General features: G+C 41.7%; 36 non-coding genes across 36 annotated transcripts; all 36 read left to right on the top strand.

The window, feature by feature from the left end:
• The first annotated feature begins 52 nt into the window (after positions 1-52).
• Positions 53-171, top strand: LOC141913785 (5S ribosomal RNA). Its single transcript, XR_012620630.1, has one exon. It is a non-coding gene; the product is annotated as a 5S ribosomal RNA (ribosomal RNA).
• A 436-nt stretch (positions 172-607) lies between these two features.
• On the top strand, positions 608-726 carry LOC141913427 (5S ribosomal RNA). Its single transcript, XR_012620294.1, has one exon. It is a non-coding gene; the product is annotated as a 5S ribosomal RNA (ribosomal RNA).
• Positions 727-1,165: 439 nt separating this feature from the next.
• Positions 1,166-1,284, top strand: LOC141913426 (5S ribosomal RNA). Its single transcript, XR_012620293.1, has one exon. It is a non-coding gene; the product is annotated as a 5S ribosomal RNA (ribosomal RNA).
• A 436-nt stretch (positions 1,285-1,720) lies between these two features.
• LOC141913425 (5S ribosomal RNA) lies at positions 1,721-1,839 on the top strand. Its single transcript, XR_012620292.1, has one exon. It is a non-coding gene; the product is annotated as a 5S ribosomal RNA (ribosomal RNA).
• Positions 1,840-2,275: 436 nt separating this feature from the next.
• Positions 2,276-2,394, top strand: LOC141913424 (5S ribosomal RNA). Its single transcript, XR_012620291.1, has one exon. It is a non-coding gene; the product is annotated as a 5S ribosomal RNA (ribosomal RNA).
• Positions 2,395-2,830: 436 nt separating this feature from the next.
• LOC141913423 (5S ribosomal RNA) lies at positions 2,831-2,949 on the top strand. Its single transcript, XR_012620290.1, has one exon. It is a non-coding gene; the product is annotated as a 5S ribosomal RNA (ribosomal RNA).
• Positions 2,950-3,387: 438 nt separating this feature from the next.
• On the top strand, positions 3,388-3,506 carry LOC141913422 (5S ribosomal RNA). Its single transcript, XR_012620289.1, has one exon. It is a non-coding gene; the product is annotated as a 5S ribosomal RNA (ribosomal RNA).
• A 438-nt stretch (positions 3,507-3,944) lies between these two features.
• LOC141913421 (5S ribosomal RNA) lies at positions 3,945-4,063 on the top strand. Its single transcript, XR_012620288.1, has one exon. It is a non-coding gene; the product is annotated as a 5S ribosomal RNA (ribosomal RNA).
• A 438-nt stretch (positions 4,064-4,501) lies between these two features.
• Positions 4,502-4,620, top strand: LOC141913419 (5S ribosomal RNA). The gene has a single exon (XR_012620286.1). It is a non-coding gene; the product is annotated as a 5S ribosomal RNA (ribosomal RNA).
• Positions 4,621-5,058: 438 nt separating this feature from the next.
• LOC141913733 (5S ribosomal RNA) lies at positions 5,059-5,177 on the top strand. Its single transcript, XR_012620582.1, has one exon. It is a non-coding gene; the product is annotated as a 5S ribosomal RNA (ribosomal RNA).
• Positions 5,178-5,615: 438 nt separating this feature from the next.
• LOC141913418 (5S ribosomal RNA) lies at positions 5,616-5,734 on the top strand. The gene has a single exon (XR_012620285.1). It is a non-coding gene; the product is annotated as a 5S ribosomal RNA (ribosomal RNA).
• Positions 5,735-6,172: 438 nt separating this feature from the next.
• Positions 6,173-6,291, top strand: LOC141913417 (5S ribosomal RNA). Its single transcript, XR_012620284.1, has one exon. It is a non-coding gene; the product is annotated as a 5S ribosomal RNA (ribosomal RNA).
• Positions 6,292-6,729: 438 nt separating this feature from the next.
• LOC141913416 (5S ribosomal RNA) lies at positions 6,730-6,848 on the top strand. Its single transcript, XR_012620283.1, has one exon. It is a non-coding gene; the product is annotated as a 5S ribosomal RNA (ribosomal RNA).
• A 436-nt stretch (positions 6,849-7,284) lies between these two features.
• LOC141913415 (5S ribosomal RNA) lies at positions 7,285-7,403 on the top strand. The gene has a single exon (XR_012620282.1). It is a non-coding gene; the product is annotated as a 5S ribosomal RNA (ribosomal RNA).
• A 438-nt stretch (positions 7,404-7,841) lies between these two features.
• On the top strand, positions 7,842-7,960 carry LOC141913807 (5S ribosomal RNA). The gene has a single exon (XR_012620651.1). It is a non-coding gene; the product is annotated as a 5S ribosomal RNA (ribosomal RNA).
• Positions 7,961-8,396: 436 nt separating this feature from the next.
• Positions 8,397-8,515, top strand: LOC141913806 (5S ribosomal RNA). Its single transcript, XR_012620650.1, has one exon. It is a non-coding gene; the product is annotated as a 5S ribosomal RNA (ribosomal RNA).
• Positions 8,516-8,951: 436 nt separating this feature from the next.
• Positions 8,952-9,070, top strand: LOC141913805 (5S ribosomal RNA). Its single transcript, XR_012620649.1, has one exon. It is a non-coding gene; the product is annotated as a 5S ribosomal RNA (ribosomal RNA).
• Positions 9,071-9,508: 438 nt separating this feature from the next.
• Positions 9,509-9,627, top strand: LOC141913804 (5S ribosomal RNA). Its single transcript, XR_012620648.1, has one exon. It is a non-coding gene; the product is annotated as a 5S ribosomal RNA (ribosomal RNA).
• A 438-nt stretch (positions 9,628-10,065) lies between these two features.
• Positions 10,066-10,184, top strand: LOC141913803 (5S ribosomal RNA). Its single transcript, XR_012620647.1, has one exon. It is a non-coding gene; the product is annotated as a 5S ribosomal RNA (ribosomal RNA).
• A 438-nt stretch (positions 10,185-10,622) lies between these two features.
• On the top strand, positions 10,623-10,741 carry LOC141913801 (5S ribosomal RNA). Its single transcript, XR_012620645.1, has one exon. It is a non-coding gene; the product is annotated as a 5S ribosomal RNA (ribosomal RNA).
• Positions 10,742-11,179: 438 nt separating this feature from the next.
• Positions 11,180-11,298, top strand: LOC141913739 (5S ribosomal RNA). The gene has a single exon (XR_012620587.1). It is a non-coding gene; the product is annotated as a 5S ribosomal RNA (ribosomal RNA).
• Positions 11,299-11,736: 438 nt separating this feature from the next.
• On the top strand, positions 11,737-11,855 carry LOC141913800 (5S ribosomal RNA). Its single transcript, XR_012620644.1, has one exon. It is a non-coding gene; the product is annotated as a 5S ribosomal RNA (ribosomal RNA).
• Positions 11,856-12,291: 436 nt separating this feature from the next.
• Positions 12,292-12,410, top strand: LOC141913798 (5S ribosomal RNA). The gene has a single exon (XR_012620643.1). It is a non-coding gene; the product is annotated as a 5S ribosomal RNA (ribosomal RNA).
• A 436-nt stretch (positions 12,411-12,846) lies between these two features.
• LOC141913797 (5S ribosomal RNA) lies at positions 12,847-12,965 on the top strand. The gene has a single exon (XR_012620642.1). It is a non-coding gene; the product is annotated as a 5S ribosomal RNA (ribosomal RNA).
• A 438-nt stretch (positions 12,966-13,403) lies between these two features.
• Positions 13,404-13,522, top strand: LOC141913796 (5S ribosomal RNA). Its single transcript, XR_012620641.1, has one exon. It is a non-coding gene; the product is annotated as a 5S ribosomal RNA (ribosomal RNA).
• Positions 13,523-13,958: 436 nt separating this feature from the next.
• On the top strand, positions 13,959-14,077 carry LOC141913795 (5S ribosomal RNA). The gene has a single exon (XR_012620640.1). It is a non-coding gene; the product is annotated as a 5S ribosomal RNA (ribosomal RNA).
• Positions 14,078-14,515: 438 nt separating this feature from the next.
• On the top strand, positions 14,516-14,634 carry LOC141913768 (5S ribosomal RNA). The gene has a single exon (XR_012620614.1). It is a non-coding gene; the product is annotated as a 5S ribosomal RNA (ribosomal RNA).
• A 436-nt stretch (positions 14,635-15,070) lies between these two features.
• LOC141913794 (5S ribosomal RNA) lies at positions 15,071-15,189 on the top strand. Its single transcript, XR_012620639.1, has one exon. It is a non-coding gene; the product is annotated as a 5S ribosomal RNA (ribosomal RNA).
• A 438-nt stretch (positions 15,190-15,627) lies between these two features.
• Positions 15,628-15,746, top strand: LOC141913720 (5S ribosomal RNA). Its single transcript, XR_012620569.1, has one exon. It is a non-coding gene; the product is annotated as a 5S ribosomal RNA (ribosomal RNA).
• Positions 15,747-16,184: 438 nt separating this feature from the next.
• LOC141913740 (5S ribosomal RNA) lies at positions 16,185-16,303 on the top strand. Its single transcript, XR_012620588.1, has one exon. It is a non-coding gene; the product is annotated as a 5S ribosomal RNA (ribosomal RNA).
• A 438-nt stretch (positions 16,304-16,741) lies between these two features.
• Positions 16,742-16,860, top strand: LOC141913649 (5S ribosomal RNA). Its single transcript, XR_012620503.1, has one exon. It is a non-coding gene; the product is annotated as a 5S ribosomal RNA (ribosomal RNA).
• Positions 16,861-17,296: 436 nt separating this feature from the next.
• LOC141913784 (5S ribosomal RNA) lies at positions 17,297-17,415 on the top strand. The gene has a single exon (XR_012620629.1). It is a non-coding gene; the product is annotated as a 5S ribosomal RNA (ribosomal RNA).
• A 436-nt stretch (positions 17,416-17,851) lies between these two features.
• Positions 17,852-17,970, top strand: LOC141913793 (5S ribosomal RNA). The gene has a single exon (XR_012620638.1). It is a non-coding gene; the product is annotated as a 5S ribosomal RNA (ribosomal RNA).
• A 438-nt stretch (positions 17,971-18,408) lies between these two features.
• LOC141913786 (5S ribosomal RNA) lies at positions 18,409-18,527 on the top strand. Its single transcript, XR_012620631.1, has one exon. It is a non-coding gene; the product is annotated as a 5S ribosomal RNA (ribosomal RNA).
• A 436-nt stretch (positions 18,528-18,963) lies between these two features.
• LOC141913774 (5S ribosomal RNA) lies at positions 18,964-19,082 on the top strand. The gene has a single exon (XR_012620620.1). It is a non-coding gene; the product is annotated as a 5S ribosomal RNA (ribosomal RNA).
• A 436-nt stretch (positions 19,083-19,518) lies between these two features.
• On the top strand, positions 19,519-19,637 carry LOC141913761 (5S ribosomal RNA). The gene has a single exon (XR_012620608.1). It is a non-coding gene; the product is annotated as a 5S ribosomal RNA (ribosomal RNA).
• The last annotated feature ends 244 nt before the right edge of the window (positions 19,638-19,881 follow it).

Below are 19,881 nucleotides of genomic sequence, written 5' to 3'. Positions count from 1 at the left end.
GCGATCCTATCGAGAAGGTAATATCAAAACGGTTAGATTCATACGTTTTGTTGTCTACGGCCATACCACGTTGAAAGCACCGGTTCTCGTCCGATCACCGAAGTTAAGCAACGTCGGGCCCGGTTAGTACTTGGATGGGTTCCCGCCTGGGAATACCTGATGCTGTAGACTTTTTTCAAATTTTGCTCGATTTATTTCAAAAATTAAAAGCACTCGCAAACAGCCGTTTATTTGTTTGTTTATTTGCTTGTTTGTTTTCGCCATTAGTTGAACGAAGCCGTCAAAATTTTGTTGTCGCAGATATATTCCCAAATCGATACTTTGTTAGATAGAAGATTGGATGTTTTCTGGTAATGTGACGGGACAGATTGTGTTGCTAAGTAGCTGTTCTCATAGTTTCCTCCGCCTTATTCAACGCCGATCCTTGAGCGAAGGGAAAGGCGTTTGTTTCTACATCTTTCGATGGAGCGAATGGATAATTGTACCTGGTTTTATCAGTTGAGCAATTGAAACTGTGTTAAAAGAGACATAAAAAGTGGATGCCTCGCTGAGGTGGCGATCCTATCGAGAAGGTAATATCAAAACGGTTAGATTTATACGTTTTGTTGTCTACGGCCATACCACGTTGAAAGCACCGGTTCTCGTCCGATCACCGAAGTTAAGCAACGTCGGGCCCGGTTAGTACTTGGATGGGTGACCGCCTGGGAATACCGGGTGCTGTAGACTTTTTTTCAAATTTTGCTCGATTTATTTCAAAAATTAAAAGCACTCGTAAACAGCCGTTTATTTGTTTGTTTATTTGCTTGTTCCTTTTCGCCATTAGTTGAACGAAGCCGTCAAAATTTTGTTGTCGCAGATATATTCCCAAATCGATACTTTGTTAGAGATAGAAGATTGGATGTTTTCTGGTAATGTGACGTCACAGATCGTTTTGCTAAGTAGCTGTTCTCATAGTTTCCTCCGCCTTATTCAACGCCGATCCTTGAGCGAAGGGAAAGGCGTTTGTTTCTACATCTTTCGATGGAGCGAATGGATAATTGTACCTGGTTTTATCAGTTGAGCAATTGAAACTGTGTTAAAAGAGACATAAAAAGTGGATGCCTCGCTGAGGTGGCGATCCTATCGAGAAGGTAATATCAAAACGGTTAGATTCATACGTTTTGTTGTCTACGGCCATACCACGTTGAAAGCACCGGTTCTCGTCCGATCACCGAAGTTAAGCAACGTCGGGCCCGGTTAGTACTTGGATGGGTGACCGCCTGGGAATACCGGGTGCTGTAGACTTTTTTCAAATTTTGCTCGATTTATTTCAAAAATTAAAAGCACTCGCAAACAGCCGTTTATTTGTTTGTTTATTTGCTTGTTTGTTTTCGCCATTAGTTGAACGAAGCCGTCAAAATTTTGTTGTCGCAGATATATTCCCAAATCGATACTTTGTTAGATAGAAGATTGGATGTTTTCTGGTAATGTGACGTCACAGATTGTGTTGCTAAGTAGCTGTTCTCATAGTTTCCTCCGCCTTATTCAACGCCGATCCTTGAGCGAAGGGAAAGGCGTTTGTTTCTACATCTTTCGATGGAGCGAATGGATAATTGTACCTGGTTTTATCAGTTGAGCAATTGAAACTGTGTTAAAAGAGACATAAAAAGTGGATGCCTCGCTGAGGTTGCGATCCTATCGAGAAGGTAATATCAAAACGGTTAGATTGATACGTTTTGTTGTCTACGGCCATACCACGTTGAAAGCACCGGTTCTCGTCCGATCACCGAAGTTAAGCAACGTCGGGCCCGGTTAGTACTTGGATGGGTGACCGCCTGGGAATACCGGGTGCTGTAGACTTTTTTCAAATTTTGCTCGATTTATTTCAAAAATTAAAAGCACTCGCAAACAGCCGTTTATTTGTTTGTTTATTTGCTTGTTCGTTTTCGCCATTAGTTGAACGAAGCTGTCAAAATTTTGTTGTCGCAGATATATTCCCAAATCGATACTTTGTTAGATAGAAGATTGGATGTTTTCTGGTAATGTGACATCACAGATTGTGTTGCTAAGTAGCTGTTCTCATAGTTTCCTCCGCCTTATTCAACGCCGATCCTTGAGCGAAGGGAAAGGCGTTTGTTTCTACATCTTTCGATGGAGCGAATGGATAATTGTACCTGGTTTTATCAGTTGAGCAATTGAAACTGTGTTAAAAGAGACATAAAAAGTGGATGCCTCGCTGAGGTGGCGATCCTATCGAGAAGGTAATATCAAAACGGTTAGATTTATACGTTTTGTTGTCTACGGCCATACCACGTTGAAAGCACCGGTTCTCGTCCGATCACCGAAGTTAAGCAACGTCGGGCCCGGTTAGTACTTGGATGGGTGACCGCCTGGGAATACCGGGTGCTGTAGACTTTTTTCAAATTTTGCTCGATTTATTTCAAAAATTAAAAGCACTCGCAAACAGCCGTTAATTTGTTTGTTTATTTGCTTGTTTGTTTTCGCCATTAGTTGAACGAAGCTGTCAAAATTTTGTTGTCGCAGATATATTCCCAAATCGATACTTTGTTAGATAGAAGATTGGATGTTTTCTGGTAATGTGACGTCACAGATTGTGTTGCTAAGTAGCTGTTCTCATAGTTTCCTCCGCCTTATTCAACGCCGATCCTTGAGCGAAGGGAAAGGCGTTTGTTTCTACATCTTTCGATGGAGCGAATGGATAATTGTACCTGGTTTATTCAGTTGAGCAATTGAAACTGTGTTAAAAGAGACATAAAAAGTGGATGCCTCGCTGAGGTGGCGATCCTATCGAGAAGGTAATATCAAAACGGTTAGATTGATACGTTATGTTGTCTACGGCCATACCACGTTGAAAGCACCGGTTCTCGTCCGATCACCGAAGTTAAGCAACGTCGGGCCCGGTTAGTACTTGGATGGGTGACCGCCTGGGAATACCGGGTGCTGTAGACTTTTTTCAAATTTTGCTCGATTTATTTCAAAAATTAAAAGCACTCGTAAACAGCCGTTTATTTGTTTGTTTATTTGCTTGTTCGTTTTCGCCATTAGTTGAACGAAGCCGTCAAAATTTTGTTGTCGCAGATATATTCCCAAATCGATACTTTGTTAGAGATAGAAGATTGGATGTTTTCTGGTAATGTGACGTCACAGATTGTGTTGCTAAGTAGCTGTTCTCATAGTTTCCTCCGCCTTATTCAACGCCGATCCTTGAGCGAAGGGAAAGGCGTTTGTTTCTACATCTTTCGATGGAGCGAATGGATAATTGTACCTGGTTTTATCAGTTGAGCAATTGAAACTGTGTTAAAAGAGACATAAAAAGTGGATGCCTCGCTGAGGTGGCGATCCTATCGAGAAGGTAATATCAAAACGGTTAGATTGATACGTTTTGTTGTCTACGGCCATACCACGTTGAAAGCACCGGTTCTCGTCCGATCACCGAAGTTAAGCAACGTCGGGCCCGGTTAGTACTTGGATGGGTGACCGCCTGGGAATACCGGGTGCTGTAGACTTTTTTCAAATTTTGCTCGATTTATTTCAAAAATTAAAAGCACTCGCAAACAGCCGTTTATTTGTTTGTTTATTTGCTTGTTCGTTTTCGCCATTAGTTGAACGAAGCCGTCAAAATTTTGTTGTCGCAGATATATTCCCAAATCGATACTTTGTTAGAGATAGAAGATTGGATGTTTTCTGGTAATGTGACATCACAGATTGTGTTGCTAAGTAGCTGTTCTCATAGTTTCCTCCGCCTTATTCAACGCCGATCCTTGAGCGAAGGGAAAGGCGTTTGTTTCTACATCTTTCGATGGAGCGAATGGATAATTGTACCTGGTTTTATCAGTTGAGCAATTGAAACTGTGTTAAAAGAGACATAAAAAGTGGATGCCTCGCTGAGGTGGCGATCCTATCGAGAAGGTAATATCAAAACGGTTAGATTGATACGTTTTGTTGTCTACGGCCATACCACGTTGAAAGCACCGGTTCTCGTCCGATCACCGAAGTTAAGCAACGTCGGGCCCGGTTAGTACTTGGATGGGTGACCGCCTGGGAATACCGGGTGCTGTAGACTTTTTTCAAATTTTGCTCGATTTATTTCAAAAATTAAAAGCACTCGTAAACAGCCGTTTATTTGTTTGTTTATTTGCTTGTTCGTTTTCGCCATTAGTTGAACGAAGCCGTCAAAATTTTGTTGTCGCAGATATATTCCCAAATCGATACTTTGTTAGAGATAGAAGATTGGATGTTTTCTGGTAATGTGACGTCACAGATTGTGTTGCTAAGTAGCTGTTCTCATAGTTTCCTCCGCCTTATTCAACGCCGATCCTTGAGCGAAGGGAAAGGCGTTTGTTTCTACATCTTTCGATGGAGCGAATGGATAATTGTACCTGGTTTTATCAGTTGAGCAATTGAAACTGTGTTAAAAGAGACATAAAAAGTGGATGCCTCGCTGAGGTGGCGATCCTATCGAGAAGGTAATATCAAAACGGTTAGATTCATACGTTTTGTTGTCTACGGCCATACCACGTTGAAAGCACCGGTTCTCGTCCGATCACCGAAGTTAAGCAACGTCGGGCCCGGTTAGTACTTGGATGGGTGACCGCCTGGGAATACCGGGTGCTGTAGACTTTTTTCAAATTTTGCTCGATTTATTTCAAAAATTAAAAGCACTCGCAAACAGCCGTTTATTTGTTTGTTTATTTGCTTGTTCGTTTTCGCCATTAGTTGAACGAAGCCGTCAAAATTTTGTTGTCGCAGATATATTCCCAAATCGATACTTTGTTAGAGATAGAAGATTGGATGTTTTCTGGTAATGTGACGTCACAGATTGTGTTGCTAAGTAGCTGTTCTCATAGTTTCCTCCGCCTTATTCAACGCCGATCCTTGAGCGAAGGGAAAGGCGTTTGTTTCTACATCTTTCGATGGAGCGAATGGATAATTGTACCTGGTTTTATCAGTTGAGCAATTGAAACTGTGTTAAAAGAGACATAAAAAGTGGATGCCTCGCTGAGGTGGCGATCCTATCGAGAAGGTAATATCAAAACGGTTAGATTCATACGTTTTGTTTTCTACGGCCATACCACGTTGAAAGCACCGGTTCTCGTCCGATCACCGAAGTTAAGCAACGTCGGGCCCGGTTAGTACTTGGATGGGTGACCGCCTGGGAATACCGGGTGCTGTAGACTTTTTTCAAATTTTGCTCGATTTATTTCAAAAATTAAAAGCACTCGCAAACAGCCGTTTATTTGTTTGTTTATTTGCTTGTTCGTTTTCGCCATTAGTTGAACGAAGCCGTCAAAATTTTGTTGTCGCAGATATATTCCCAAATCGATACTTTGTTAGAGATAGAAGATTGGATGTTTTCTGGTAATGTGACGTCACAGATTGTGTTGCTAAGTAGCTGTTCTCATAGTTTCCTCCGCCTTATTCAACGCCGATCCTTGAGCGAAGGGAAAGGCGTTTGTTTCTACATCTTTCGATGGAGCGAATGGATAATTGTACCTGGCTTTATCAGTTGAGCAATTGAAACTGTGTTAAAAGAGACATAAAAAGTGGATGCCTCGCTGAGGTGGCGATCCTATCGAGAAGGTAATATCAAAACGGTTAGATTCATACGTTTTGTTGTCTACGGCCATACCACGTTGAAAGCACCGGTTCTCGTCCGATCACCGAAGTTAAGCAACGTCGGGCCCGGTTAGTACTTGGATGGGTGACCGCCTGGGAATACCGGGTGCTGTAGACTTTTTTCAAATTTTGCTCGATTTATTTCAAAAATTAAAAGCACTCGTAAACAGCCGTTTATTTGTTTGTTTATTTGCTTGTTCGTTTTCGCCATTAGTTGAACGAAGCCGTCAAAATTTTGTTGTCGCAGATATATTCCCAAATCGATACTTTGTTAGAGATAGAAGATTGGATGTTTTCTGGTAATGTGACGTCACAGATTGTGTTGCTAAGTAGCTGTTCTCATAGTTTCCTCCGCCTTATTCAACGCCGATCCTTGAGCGAAGGGAAAGGCGTTTGTTTCTACATCTTTCGATGGAGCGAATGGATAATTGTACCTGGTTTTATCAGTTGAGCAATTGAAACTGTGTTAAAAGAGACATAAAAAGTGGATGCCTCGCTGAGGTGGCGATCCTATCGAGAAGGTAATATCAAAACGGTTAGATTGATACGTTTTGTTGTCTACGGCCATACCACGTTGAAAGCACCGGTTCTCGTCCGATCACCGAAGTTAAGCAACGTCGGGCCCGGTTAGTACTTGGATGGGTGACCGCCTGGGAATACCGGGTGCTGTAGACTTTTTTCAAATTTTGCTCGATTTATTTCAAAAATTAAAAGCACTCGCAAACAGCCGTTTATTTGTTTGTTTATTTGCTTGTTCGATTTCGCCATTAGTTGAACGAAGCCGTCAAAATTTTGTTGTCGCAGATATATTCCCAAATCGATACTTTGTTAGAGATAGAAGATTGGATGTTTTCTGGTAATGTGACGTCACAGATTGTGTTGCTAAGTAGCTGTTCTCATAGTTTCCTCCGCCTTATTCAACGCCGATCCTTGAGCGAAGGGAAAGGCGTTTGTTTCTACATCTTTCGATGGAGCGAATGGATAATTGTACCTGGTTTTATCAGTTGAGCAATTGAAACTGTGTTAAAAGAGACATAAAAAGTGGATGCCTCGCTGAGGTGGCGATCCTATCGAGAAGGTAATATCAAAACGGTTAGATTGATACGTTTTGTTGTCTACGGCCATACCACGTTGAAAGCACCGGTTCTCGTCCGATCACCGAAGTTAAGCAACGTCGGGCCCGGTTAGTACTTGGATGGGTGACCGCCTGGGAATACCGGGTGCTGTAGACTTTTTTCAAATTTTGCTCGATTTATTTCAAAAATTAAAAGCACTCGTAAACAGCCGTTTATTTGTTTGTTTATTTGCTTGTTTGTTTTCGCCATTAGTTGAACGAAGCTGTCAAAATTTTGTTGTCGCAGATATATTCCCAAATCGATACTTTGTTGGATAGAAGATTGGATGTTTTCTGGTAATGTGACGTCACAGATTGTGTTGCTAAGTAGCTGTTCTCATAGTTTCCTCCGCCTTATTCAACGCCGATCCTTGAGCGAAGGGAAAGGCGTTTGTTTCTACATCTTTCGATGGAGCGAATGGATAATTGTACCTGGTTTTATCAGTTGAGCAATTGAAACTGTGTTAAAAGAGACATAAAAAGTGGATGCCTCGCTGAGGTGGCGATCCTATCGAGAAGGTAATATCAAAACGGTTAGATTCATACGTTTTGTTGTCTACGGCCATACCACGTTGAAAGCACCGGTTCTCGTCCGATCACCGAAGTTAAGCAACGTCGGGCCCGGTTAGTACTTGGATGGGTGACCGCCTGGGAATACCGGGTGCTGTAGACTTTTTTCAAATTTTGCTCGATTTATTTCAAAAATTAAAAGCACTCGTAAACAGCCGTTTATTTGTTTGTTTATTTGCTTGTTCGTTTTCGCCATTAGTTGAACGAAGCCGTCAAAATTTTGTTGTCGCAGATATATTCCCAAATCGATACTTTGTTAGAGATAGAAGATTGGATGTTTTCTGGTAATGTGACGTCACAGATTGTTTTGCTAAGTAGCTGTTCTCATAGTTTCCTCCGCCTTATTCAACGCCGATCCTTGAGCGAAGGGAAAGGCGTTTGTTTCTACATCTTTCGATGGAGCGAATGGATAATTGTACCTGGTTTTATCAGTTGAGCAATTGAAACTGTGTTAAAAGAGACATAAAAAGTGGATGCCTCGCTGAGGTGGCGATCCTATCGAGAAGGTAATATCAAAACGGTTAGATTCATACGTTTTGTTGTCTACGGCCATACCACGTTGAAAGCACCGGTTCTCGTCCGATCACCGAAGTTAAGCAACGTCGGGCCCGGTTAGTACTTGGATGGGTGACCGCCTGGGAATACCGGGTGCTGTAGACTTTTTTCAAATTTTGCTCGATTTATTTCAAAAATTAAAAGCACTCGCAAACAGCCGTTTATTTGTTTGTTTATTTGCTTGTTTGTTTTCGCCATTAGTTGAACGAAGCCGTCAAAATTTTGTTGTCGCAGATATATTCCCAAATCGATACTTTGTTAGATAGAAGATTGGATGTTTTCTGGTAATGTGACGTCACAGATTGTGTTGCTAAGTAGCTGTTCTCATAGTTTCCTCCGCCTTATTCAACGCCGATCCTTGAGCGAAGGGAAAGGCGTTTGTTTCTACATCTTTCGATGGAGCGAATGGATAATTGTACCTGGTTTTATCAGTTGAGCAATTGAAACTGTGTTAAAAGAGACATAAAAAGTGGATGCCTCGCTGAGGTTGCGATCCTATCGAGAAGGTAATATCAAAACGGTTAGATTGATACGTTTTGTTGTCTACGGCCATACCACGTTGAAAGCACCGGTTCTCGTCCGATCACCGAAGTTAAGCAACGTCGGGCCCGGTTAGTACTTGGATGGGTGACCGCCTGGGAATACCGGGTGCTGTAGACTTTTTTCAAATTTTGCTCGATTTATTTCAAAAATTAAAAGCACTCGCAAACAGCCGTTTATTTGTTTGTTTATTTGCTTGTTCGTTTTCGCCATTAGTTGAACGAAGCTGTCAAAATTTTGTTGTCGCAGATATATTCCCAAATCGATACTTTGTTAGATAGAAGATTGGATGTTTTCTGGTAATGTGACATCACAGATTGTGTTGCTAAGTAGCTGTTCTCATAGTTTCCTCCGCCTTATTCAACGCCGATCCTTGAGCGAAGGGAAAGGCGTTTGTTTCTACATCTTTCGATGGAGCGAATGGATAATTGTACCTGGTTTTATCAGTTGAGCAATTGAAACTGTGTTAAAAGAGACATAAAAAGTGGATGCCTCGCTGAGGTGGCGATCCTATCGAGAAGGTAATATCAAAACGGTTAGATTCATACGTTTTGTTGTCTACGGCCATACCACGTTGAAAGCACCGGTTCTCGTCCGATCACCGAAGTTAAGCAACGTCGGGCCCGGTTAGTACTTGGATGGGTGACCGCCTGGGAATACCGGGTGCTGTAGACTTTTTTCAAATTTTGCTCGATTTATTTCAAAAATTAAAAGCACTCGCAAACAGCCGTTTATTTGTTTGTTTATTTGCTTGTTCGTTTTCGCCATTAGTTGAACGAAGCCGTCAAAATTTTGTTGTCGCAGATATATTCCCAAATCGATACTTTGTTAGAGATAGAAGATTGGATGTTTTCTGGTAATGTGACGTCAGAGATTGTGTTGCTAAGTAGCTGTTCTCATAGTTTCCTCCGCCTTATTCAACGCCGATCCTTGAGCGAAGGGAAAGGCGTTTGTTTCTACATCTTTCGATGGAGCGAATGGATAATTGTACCTGGTTTTATCAGTTGAGCAATTGAAACTGTGTTAAAAGAGACATAAAAAGTGGATGCCTCGCTGAGGTGGCGATCCTATCGAGAAGGTAATATCAAAACGGTTAGATTCATACGTTTTGTTGTCTACGGCCATACCACGTTGAAAGCACCGGTTCTCGTCCGATCACCGAAGTTAAGCAACGTCGGGCCCGGTTAGTACTTGGATGGGTGACCGCCTGGGAATACCGGGTGCTGTAGACTTTTTTCAAATTTTGCTCGATTTATTTCAAAAATTAAAAGCACTCGCAAACAGCCGTTTATTTGTTTGTTTATTTGCTTGTTCGTTTTCGCCATTAGTTGAACGAAGCCGTCAAAATTTTGTTGTCGCAGATATATTCCCAAATCGATACTTTGTTAGAGATAGAAGATTGGATGTTTTCTGGTAATGTGACGTCACAGATTGTGTTGCTAAGTAGCTGTTCTCATAGTTTCCTCCGCCTTATTCAACGCCGATCCTTGAGCGAAGGGAAAGGCGTTTGTTTCTACATCTTTCGATGGAGCGAATGGATAATTGTACCTGGCTTTATCAGTTGAGCAATTGAAACTGTGTTAAAAGAGACATAAAAAGTGGATGCCTCGCTGAGGTGGCGATCCTATCGAGAAGGTAATATCAAAACGGTTAGATTCATACGTTTTGTTGTCTACGGCCATACCACGTTGAAAGCACCGGTTCTCGTCCGATCACCGAAGTTAAGCAACGTCGGGCCCGGTTAGTACTTGGATGGGTGACCGCCTGGGAATACCGGGTGCTGTAGACTTTTTTCAAATTTTGCTCGATTTATTTCAAAAATTAAAAGCACTCGTAAACAGCCGTTTATTTGTTTGTTTATTTGCTTGTTCGTTTTCGCCATTAGTTGAACGAAGCCGTCAAAATTTTGTTGTCGCAGATATATTCCCAAATCGATACTTTGTTAGAGATAGAAGATTGGATGTTTTCTGGTAATGTGACGTCACAGATTGTGTTGCTAAGTAGCTGTTCTCATAGTTTCCTCCGCCTTATTCAACGCCGATCCTTGAGCGAAGGGAAAGGCGTTTGTTTCTACATCTTTCGATGGAGCGAATGGATAATTGTACCTGGTTTTATCAGTTGAGCAATTGAAACTGTGTTAAAAGAGACATAAAAAGTGGATGCCTCGCTGAGGTGGCGATCCTATCGAGAAGGTAATATCAAAACGGTTAGATTCATACGTTTTGTTGTCTACGGCCATACCACGTTGAAAGCACCGGTTCTCGTCCGATCACCGAAGTTAAGCAACGTCGGGCCCGGTTAGTACTTGGATGGGTGACCGCCTGGGAATACCGGGTGCTGTAGACTTTTTTCAAATTTTGCTCGATTTATTTCAAAAATTAAAAGCACTCGCAAACAGCCGTTTATTTGTTTGTTTATTTGCTTGTTCGATTTCGCCATTAGTTGAACGAAGCCGTCAAAATTTTGTTGTCGCAGATATATTCCCAAATCGATACTTTGTTAGAGATAGAAGATTGGATGTTTTCTGGTAATGTGACGTCACAGATTGTGTTGCTAAGTAGCTGTTCTCATAGTTTCCTCCGCCTTATTCAACGCCGATCCTTGAGCGAAGGGAAAGGCGTTTGTTTCTACATCTTTCGATGGAGCGAATGGATAATTGTACCTGGTTTTATCAGTTGAGCAATTGAAACTGTGTTAAAAGAGACATAAAAAGTGGATGCCTCGCTGAGGTGGCGATCCTATCGAGAAGGTAATATCAAAACGGTTAGATTCATACGTTTTGTTGTCTACGGCCATACCACGTTGAAAGCACCGGTTCTCGTCCGATCACCAAAGTTAAGCAACGTCGGGCCCGGTTAGTACTTGGATGGGTGACCGCCTGGGAATACCGGGTGCTGTAGACTTTTTTCAAATTTTGCTCGATTTATTTCAAAAATTAAAAGCACTCGTAAACAGCCGTTTATTTGTTTGTTTATTTGCTTGTTCGTTTTCGCCATTAGTTGAACGAAGCCGTCAAAATTTTGTTGTCGCAGATATATTCCCAAATCGATACTTTGTTAGAGATAGAAGATTGGATGTTTTCTGGTAATGTGACGTCACAGATTGTTTTGCTAAGTAGCTGTTCTCATAGTTTCCTCCGCCTTATTCAACGCCGATCCTTGAGCGAAGGGAAAGGCGTTTGTTTCTACATCTTTCGATGGAGCGAATGGATAATTGTACCTGGTTTTATCAGTTGAGCAATTGAAACTGTGTTAAAAGAGACATAAAAAGTGGATGCCTCGCTGAGGTGGCGATCCTATCGAGAAGGTAATATCAAAACGGTTAGATTCATACGTTTTGTTGTCTACGGCCATACCACGTTGAAAGCACCGGTTCTCGTCCGATCACCGAAGTTAAGCAACGTCGGGCCCGGTTAGTACTTGGATGGGTGACCGCCTGGGAATACCGGGTGCTGTAGACTTTTTTCAAATTTTGCTCGATTTATTTCAAAAATTAAAAGCACTCGCAAACAGCCGTTTATTTGTTTGTTTATTTGCTTGTTTGTTTTCGCCATTAGTTGAACGAAGCCGTCAAAATTTTGTTGTCGCAGATATATTCCCAAATCGATACTTTGTTAGATAGAAGATTGGATGTTTTCTGGTAATGTGACGTCACAGATTGTGTTGCTAAGTAGCTGTTCTCATAGTTTCCTCCGCCTTATTCAACGCCGATCCTTGAGCGAAGGGAAAGGCGTTTGTTTCTACATCTTTCGATGGAGCGAATGGATAATTGTACCTGGTTTTATCAGTTGAGCAATTGAAACTGTGTTAAAAGAGACATAAAAAGTGGATGCCTCGCTGAGGTTGCGATCCTATCGAGAAGGTAATATCAAAACGGTTAGATTGATACGTTTTGTTGTCTACGGCCATACCACGTTGAAAGCACCGGTTCTCGTCCGATCACCGAAGTTAAGCAACGTCGGGCCCGGTTAGTACTTGGATGGGTGACCGCCTGGGAATACCGGGTGCTGTAGACTTTTTTCAAATTTTGCTCGATTTATTTCAAAAATTAAAAGCACTCGCAAACAGCCGTTTATTTGTTTGTTTATTTGCTTGTTCGTTTTCGCCATTAGTTGAACGAAGCTGTCAAAATTTTGTTGTCGCAGATATATTCCCAAATCGATACTTTGTTAGATAGAAGATTGGATGTTTTCTTGTAATGTGACATCACAGATTGTGTTGCTAAGTAGCTGTTCTCATAGTTTCCTCCGCCTTATTCAACGCCGATCCTTGAGCGAAGGGAAAGGCGTTTGTTTCTACATCTTTCGATGGAGCGAATGGATAATTGTACCTGGTTTTATCAGTTGAGCAATTGAAACTGTGTTAAAAGAGACATAAAAAGTGGATGCCTCGCTGAGGTGGCGATCCTATCGAGAAGGTAATATCAAAACGGTTAGATTCATACGTTTTGTTGTCTACGGCCATACCACGTTGAAAGCACCGGTTCTCGTCCGATCACCGAAGTTAAGCAACGTCGGGCCCGGTTAGTACTTGGATGGGTGACCGCCTGGGAATACCGGGTGCTGTAGACTTTTTTCAAATTTTGCTCGATTTATTTCAAAAATTAAAAGCACTCGCAAACAGCCGTTTATTTGTTTGTTTATTTGCTTGTTCGTTTTCGCCATTAGTTGAACGAAGCCGTCAAAATTTTGTTGTCGCAGATATATTCCCAAATCGATACTTTGTTAGAGATAGAAGATTGGATGTTTTCTGGTAATGTGACGTCACAGATTGTGTTGCTAAGTAGCTGTTCTCATAGTTTCCTCCGCCTTATTCAACGCCGATCCTTGAGCGAAGGGAAAGGCGTTTGTTTCTACATCTTTCGATGGAGCGAATGGATAATTGTACCTGGTTTTATCAGTTGAGCAATTGAAACTGTGTTAAAAGAGACATAAAAAGTGGATGCCTCGCTGAGGTGGCGATCCTATCGAGAAGGTAATATCAAAACGGTTAGATTCATACGTTTTGTTGTCTACGGCCATACCACGTTGAAAGCACCGGTTCTCGTCCGATCACCGAAGTTAAGCAACGTCGGGCCCGGTTAGTACTTGGATGGGTGACCGCCTGGGAATACCGGGTGCTGTAGACTTTTTTCAAATTTTGCTCGATTTATTTCAAAAATTAAAAGCACTCGCAAACAGCCGTTTATTTGTTTGTTTATTTGCTTGTTCGTTTTCGCCATTAGTTGAACGAAGCCGTCAAAATTTTGTTGTCGCAGATATATTCCCAAATCGATACTTTGTTAGATAGAAGATTGGATGTTTTCTGGTAATGTGACGTCACAGATTGTGTTGCTAAGTAGCTGTTCTCATAGTTTCCTCCGCCTTATTCAACGCCGATCCTTGAGCGAAGGGAAAGGCGTTTGTTTCTACATCTTTCGATGGAGCGAATGGATAATTGTACCTGGTTTTATCAGTTGAGCAATTGAAACTGTGTTAAAAGAGACATAAAAAGTGGATGCCTCGCTGAGGTGGCGATCCTATCGAGAAGGTAATATCAAAACGGTTAGATTGATACGTTTTGTTGTCTACGGCCATACCACGTTGAAAGCACCGGTTCTCGTCCGATCACCGAAGTTAAGCAACGTCGGGCCCGGTTAGTACTTGGATGGGTGACCGCCTGGGAATACCGGGTGCTGTAGACTTTTTTCAAATTTTGCTCGATTTATTTCAAAAATTAAAAGCACTCGCAAACAGCCGTTTATTTGTTTGTTTATTTGCTTGTTTGTTTACGCCATTAGTTGAACGAAGGTGTCAAAATTTTGTTGTCGCAGATATATTCCCAAATCGGTACTTTGTTAGAGATAGAAGATTGGATGTTTTCTGGTAATGTGACGTCACAGATTGTGTTGCTAAGTAGCTGTTCTCATAGTTTCATCCGCCTTATTCAACGCCGATCCTTGAGCGAAGGGAAAGGCGTTTGTTTCTACATCTTTCGATGGAGCGAATGGATAATTGTACCTGGTTTTATCAGTTGAGCAATTGAAACTGTGTTAATAGAGACATAAAAAGTGGATGCCTCGCTGAGGTGGCGATCCTATCGAGAAGGTAATATCAAAACGGTTAGATTTATACGTTTTGTTGTCTACGGCCATACCACGTTGAAAGCACCGGTTCTCGTCCGATCACCGAAGTTAAGCAACGTCGGGCCCGGTTAGTACTTGGATGGGTGACCGCCTGGGAATACCTGGTGCTGTAGACTTTTTTCAAATTTTGCTCGATTTATTTCAAAAATTAAAAGCACTCGCAAACAGCCGTTTATTTGTTTGTTTATTTGCTTGTTCGTTTTCGCCATTAGTTGAACGAAGCCGTCAAAATTTTGTTGTCGCAGATATATTCCCAAATCGATACTTTGTTGGATAGAAGATTGGATGTTTTCTGGTAATGTGACGTCACAGATTGTGTTGCTAAGTAGCTGTTCTCATAGTTTCCTCCGCCTTATTCAACGCCGATCCTTGAGCGAAGGGAAAGGCGTTTGTTTCTACATCTTTCGATGGAGCGAATGGATAATTGTACCTGGTTTTATCAGTTGAGCAATTGAAACTGTGTTAAAAGAGACATAAAAAGTGGATGCCTCGCTGAGGTGGCGATCCTATCGAGAAGGTAATATCAAAACGGTTAGATTGATACGTTTTGTTGTCTACGGCCATACCACGTTGAAAGCACCGGTTCTCGTCCGATCACCGAAGTTAAGCAACGTCGGGCCCGGTTAGTACTTGGATGGGTGACCGCCTGGGAATACCGGGTGCTGTAGACTTTTTTCAAATTTTGCTCGATTTATTTCAAAAATTAAAAGCACTCGTAAACAGCCGTTTATTTGTTTGTTTATTTGCTTGTTCGTTTTCGCCATTAGTTGAACGAAGCCGTCAAAATTTTGTTGTCGCAGATATATTCCCAAATCGATACTTTGTTAGAGATAGAAGATTGGATGTTTTCTGGTAATGTGACGTCACAGATTGTTTTGCTAAGTAGCTGTTCTCATAGTTTCCTCCGCCTTATTCAACGCCGATCCTTGAGCGAAGGGAAAGGCGTTTGTTTCTACATCTTTCGATGGAGCGAATGGATAATTGTACCTGGTTTTATCAGTTGAGCAATTGAAACTGTGTTAAAAGAGACATAAAAAGTGGATGCCTCGCTGAGGTGGCGATCCTATCGAGAAGGTAATATCAAAACGGTTAGATTCATACGTTTTGTTGTCTACGGCCATACCACGTTGAAAGCACCGGTTCTCGTCCGATCACCGAAGTTAAGCAACGACGGGCCCGGTTAGTACTTGGATGGGTGACCGCCTGGGAATACCGGGTGCTGTAGACTTTTTTCAAATTTTGCTCGATTTATTTCAAAAATTAAAAGCACTCGCAAACAGCCGTTTATTTGTTTGTTTATTTGCTTGTTCGTTTTCGCCATTAGTTGAACGAAGCCGTCAAAATTTTGTTGTCGCAGATATATTCCCAAATCGATACTTTGTTAGAGATAGAAGATTGGATGTTTTCTGGTAATGTGACGTCACAGATTGTGTTGCTAAGTAGCTGTTCTCATAGTTTCCTCCGCCTTATTCAACGCCGATCCTTGAGCGAAGGGAAAGGCGTTTGTTTCTACATCTTTCGATGGAGCGAATGGATAATTGTACCTGGTTTTATCAGTTGAGCAATTGAAACTGTGTTAAAAGAGACATAAAAAGTGGATGCCTCGCTGAGGTGGCGATCCTATCGAGAAGGTTATATCAAAACGGTTAGATTTATACGTTTTGTTGTCTACGGCCATACCACGCTGAAAGCACCGGTTCTCGTCCGATCACCGAAGTTAAGCAACGTCGGGCCCGGTTAGTACTTGGATGGGTGACCGCCTGGGAATACCGGGTGCTGTAGACTTTTTTCAAATTTTGCTCGATTTATTTCAAAAATTAAAAGCACTCGCAAACAGCCGTTTATTTGTTTGTTTATTTGCTTGTTTGTTTACGCCATTAGTTGAACGAAGGTGTCAAAATTTTGTTGTCGCAGATATATTCCCAAATCGGTACTTTGTTAGAGATAGAAGATTGGATGTTTTCTGGTAATGTGACGTCACAGATTGTGTTGCTAAGTAGCTGTTCTCATAGTTTCATCCGCCTTATTCAACGCCGATCCTTGAGCGAAGGGAAAGGCGTTTGTTTCTACATCTTTCGATGGAGCGAATGGATAATTGTACCTGGTTTTATCAGTTGAGCAATTGAAACTGTGTTAAAAGAGACATAAAAAGTGGATGCCTCGCTGAGGTGGCGATCCTATCGAGAAGGTAATATCAAAATGGTTAGATTTATCCGTTTTGTTGTCTACGGCCATACCACGTTGAAAGCACCGGTTCTCGTCCGATCACCGAAGTTAAGCAACGTCGGGCCCGGTTAGTACTTGGATGGGTGACCGCCTGGGAATACCTGGTGCTGTAGACTTTTTTCAAATTTTGCTCGATTTATTTCAAAAATTAAAAGCACTCGCAAACAGCCGTTTATTTGTTTGTTTATTTGCTTGTTTGTTTTCGCCATTAGTTGAACGAAGCCGTCAAAATTTTGTTGTCGCAGATATATTCCCAAATCGATACTTTGTTAGATAGAAGATTGGATGTTTTCTGGTAATGTGACGTCACAGATTGTGTTGCTAAGTAGCTGTTCTCATAGTTTCCTCCGCCTTATTCAACGCCGATCCTTGAGCGAAGGGAAAGGCGTTTGTTTCTACATCTTTCGATGGAGCGAATGGATAATTGTACCTGGTTTTATCAGTTGAGCAATTGAAACTGTGTTAAAAGAGACATAAAAAGTGGATGCCTCGCTGAGGTGGCGATCCTATCGAGAAGGTAATATCAAAACGGTTAGATTTATACGTTTTGTTGTCTACGGCCATACCACGTTGAAAGCACCGGTTCTCGTCCGATCACCGAAGTTAAGCACCGTCGGGCCCGGTTAGTACGTGGATGGGTGACCGCCTGGGAATACCGGGTGCTGTAGACTTTTTTCAAATTTTGCTCGATTTATTTCAAAAATCAAAAGCACTCGCAAACAGCCGTTTATTTGTTTGTTTATTTGCTTGTTTGTTTTCGCCATTAGTTGAACGAAGCTGTCAAAATTTTGTTGTCGCAGATATATTCCCAAATCGATACTTTGTTGGATAGAAGATTGGATGTTTTCTGGTAATGTGACGTCACAGATTGTGTTGCTAAGTAGCTGTTCTCATAGTTTCCTCCGCCTTATTCAACGCCGATCCTTGAGCGAAGGGAAAGGCGTTTGTTTCTACATCTTTCGATGGAGCGAATGGATAATTGTACCTGGTTTTATCAGTTGAGCAATTGAAACTGTGTTAAAAGAGACATAAAATGTGGATGCCTCGCTGAGGTGGCGATCCTATCGAGAAGGTAATATCAAAACGGTTAGATTGATACGTTTTGTTGTCTACGGCCATACCACGTTGAAAGCACCGGTTCTCGTCCGATCACCGAAGTTAAGCAACGTCGGGCCCGGTTAGTACTTGGATGGGTGACCGCCTGGGAATACCGGGTGCTGTAGACTTTTTTCAAATTTTGCTCGATTTATTTCAAAAATTAAAAGCACTCGTAAACAGCCGTTTATTTGTTTGTTTATTTGCTTGTTCGTTTTCGCCATTAGTTGAACGAAGCCGTCAAAATTTTGTTGTCGCAGATATATTCCCAAATCGATACTTTGTTAGAGATAGAAGATTGGATGTTTTCTGGTAATGTGACGTCACAGATTGTTTTGCTAAGTAGCTGTTCTCATAGTTTCCTCCGCCTTATTCAACGCCGATCCTTGAGCGAAGGGAAAGGCGTTTGTTTCTACATCTTTCGATGGAGCGAATGGATAATTGTACCTGGTTTTATCAGTTGAGCAATTGAAACTGTGTTAAAAGAGACATAAAAAGTGGATGCCTCGCTGAGGTGGCGATCCTATCGAGAAGGTAATATCAAAACGGTTAGATTGATACGTTTTGTTGTCTACGGCCATACCACGTTGAAAGCACCGGTTCTCGTCCGATCACCGAAGTTAAGCAACGTCGGGCCCGGTTAGTACTTGGATGGGTGACCGCCTGGGAATACCGGGTGCTGTAGACTTTTTTCAAATTTTGCTCGATTTATTTCAAAAATTAAAAGCACTCGCAAACAGCCGTTTATTTGTTTGTTTATTTGCTTGTTTGTTTTCGCCATTAGTTGAACGAAGCCGTCAAAATTTTGTTGTCGCAGATATATTCCCAAATCGATACTTTGTTAGATAGAAGATTGGATGTTTTCTGGTAATGTGACGTCACAGATTGTGTTGCTAAGTAGCTGTTCTCATAGTTTCCTCCGCCTTATTCAACGCCGATCCTTGAGCGAAGGGAAAGGCGTTTGTTTCTACATCTTTCGATGGAGCGAATGGATAATTGTACCTGGTTTTATCAGTTGAGCAATTGAAACTGTGTTAAAAGAGACATAAAAAGTGGATGCCTCGCTGAGGTTGCGATCCTATCGAGAAGGTAATATCAAAACGGTTAGATTGATACGTTTTGTTGTCTACGGCCATACCACGTTGAAAGCACCGGTTCTCGTCCGATCACCGAAGTTAAGCAACGTCGGGCCCGGTTAGTACTTGGATGGGTGACCGCCTGGGAATACCGGGTGCTGTAGACTTTTTTCAAATTTTGCTCGATTTATTTCAAAAATTAAAAGCACTCGTAAACAGCCGTTTATTTGTTTGTTTATTTGCTTGTTCGTTTTCGCCATTAGTTGAACGAAGCCGTCAAAATTTTGTTGTCGCAGATATATTCCCAAATCGATACTTTGTTAGATAGAAGATTGGATGTTTTCTGGTAATGTGACGTCACAGATTGTGTTGCTAAGTAGCTGTTCTCATAGTTTCCTCCGCCTTATTCAACGCCGATCCTTGAGCGAAGGGAAAGGCGTTTGTTTCTACATCTTTCGATGGAGCGAATGGATAATTGTACCTGGTTTTATCAGTTGAGCAATTGAAACTGTGTTAAAAGAGACATAAAAAGTGGATGCCTCGCTGAGGTGGCGATCCTATCGAGAAGGTAATATCAAAATGGTTAGATTTATACGTTTTGTTGTCTACGGCCATACCACGTTGAAAGCACCGGTTCTCGTCCGATCACCGAAGTTAAGCAACGTCGGGCCCGGTTAGTACTTGGATGGGTGACCGCCTGGGAATACCGGGTGCTGTAGACTTTTTTCAAATTTTGCTCGATTTATTTCAAAAATTAAAAGCACTCGCAAACAGCCGTTTATTTGTTTGTTTATTTGCTTGTTTGTTTTCGCCATTAGTTGAACGAAGCCGTCAAAATTTTGTTGTCGCAGATATATTCCCAAATCGATACTTTGTTAGATAGAAGATTGGATGTTTTCTGGTAATGTGACGTCACAGATTGTGTTGCTAAGTAGCTGTTCTCATAGTTTCCTCCGCCTTATTCAA

The sequence above is a fragment of the Tubulanus polymorphus genome, chromosome 11 (genome assembly GCF_964204645.1).
Source record: "Tubulanus polymorphus chromosome 11, tnTubPoly1.2, whole genome shotgun sequence".
Lineage (NCBI taxonomy): Eukaryota > Metazoa > Nemertea > Palaeonemertea > Tubulaniformes > Tubulanidae > Tubulanus > Tubulanus polymorphus.
Note: the sequence above shows the minus strand (reverse complement) of the source record. Positions and strands in the feature narration are given on the sequence as shown.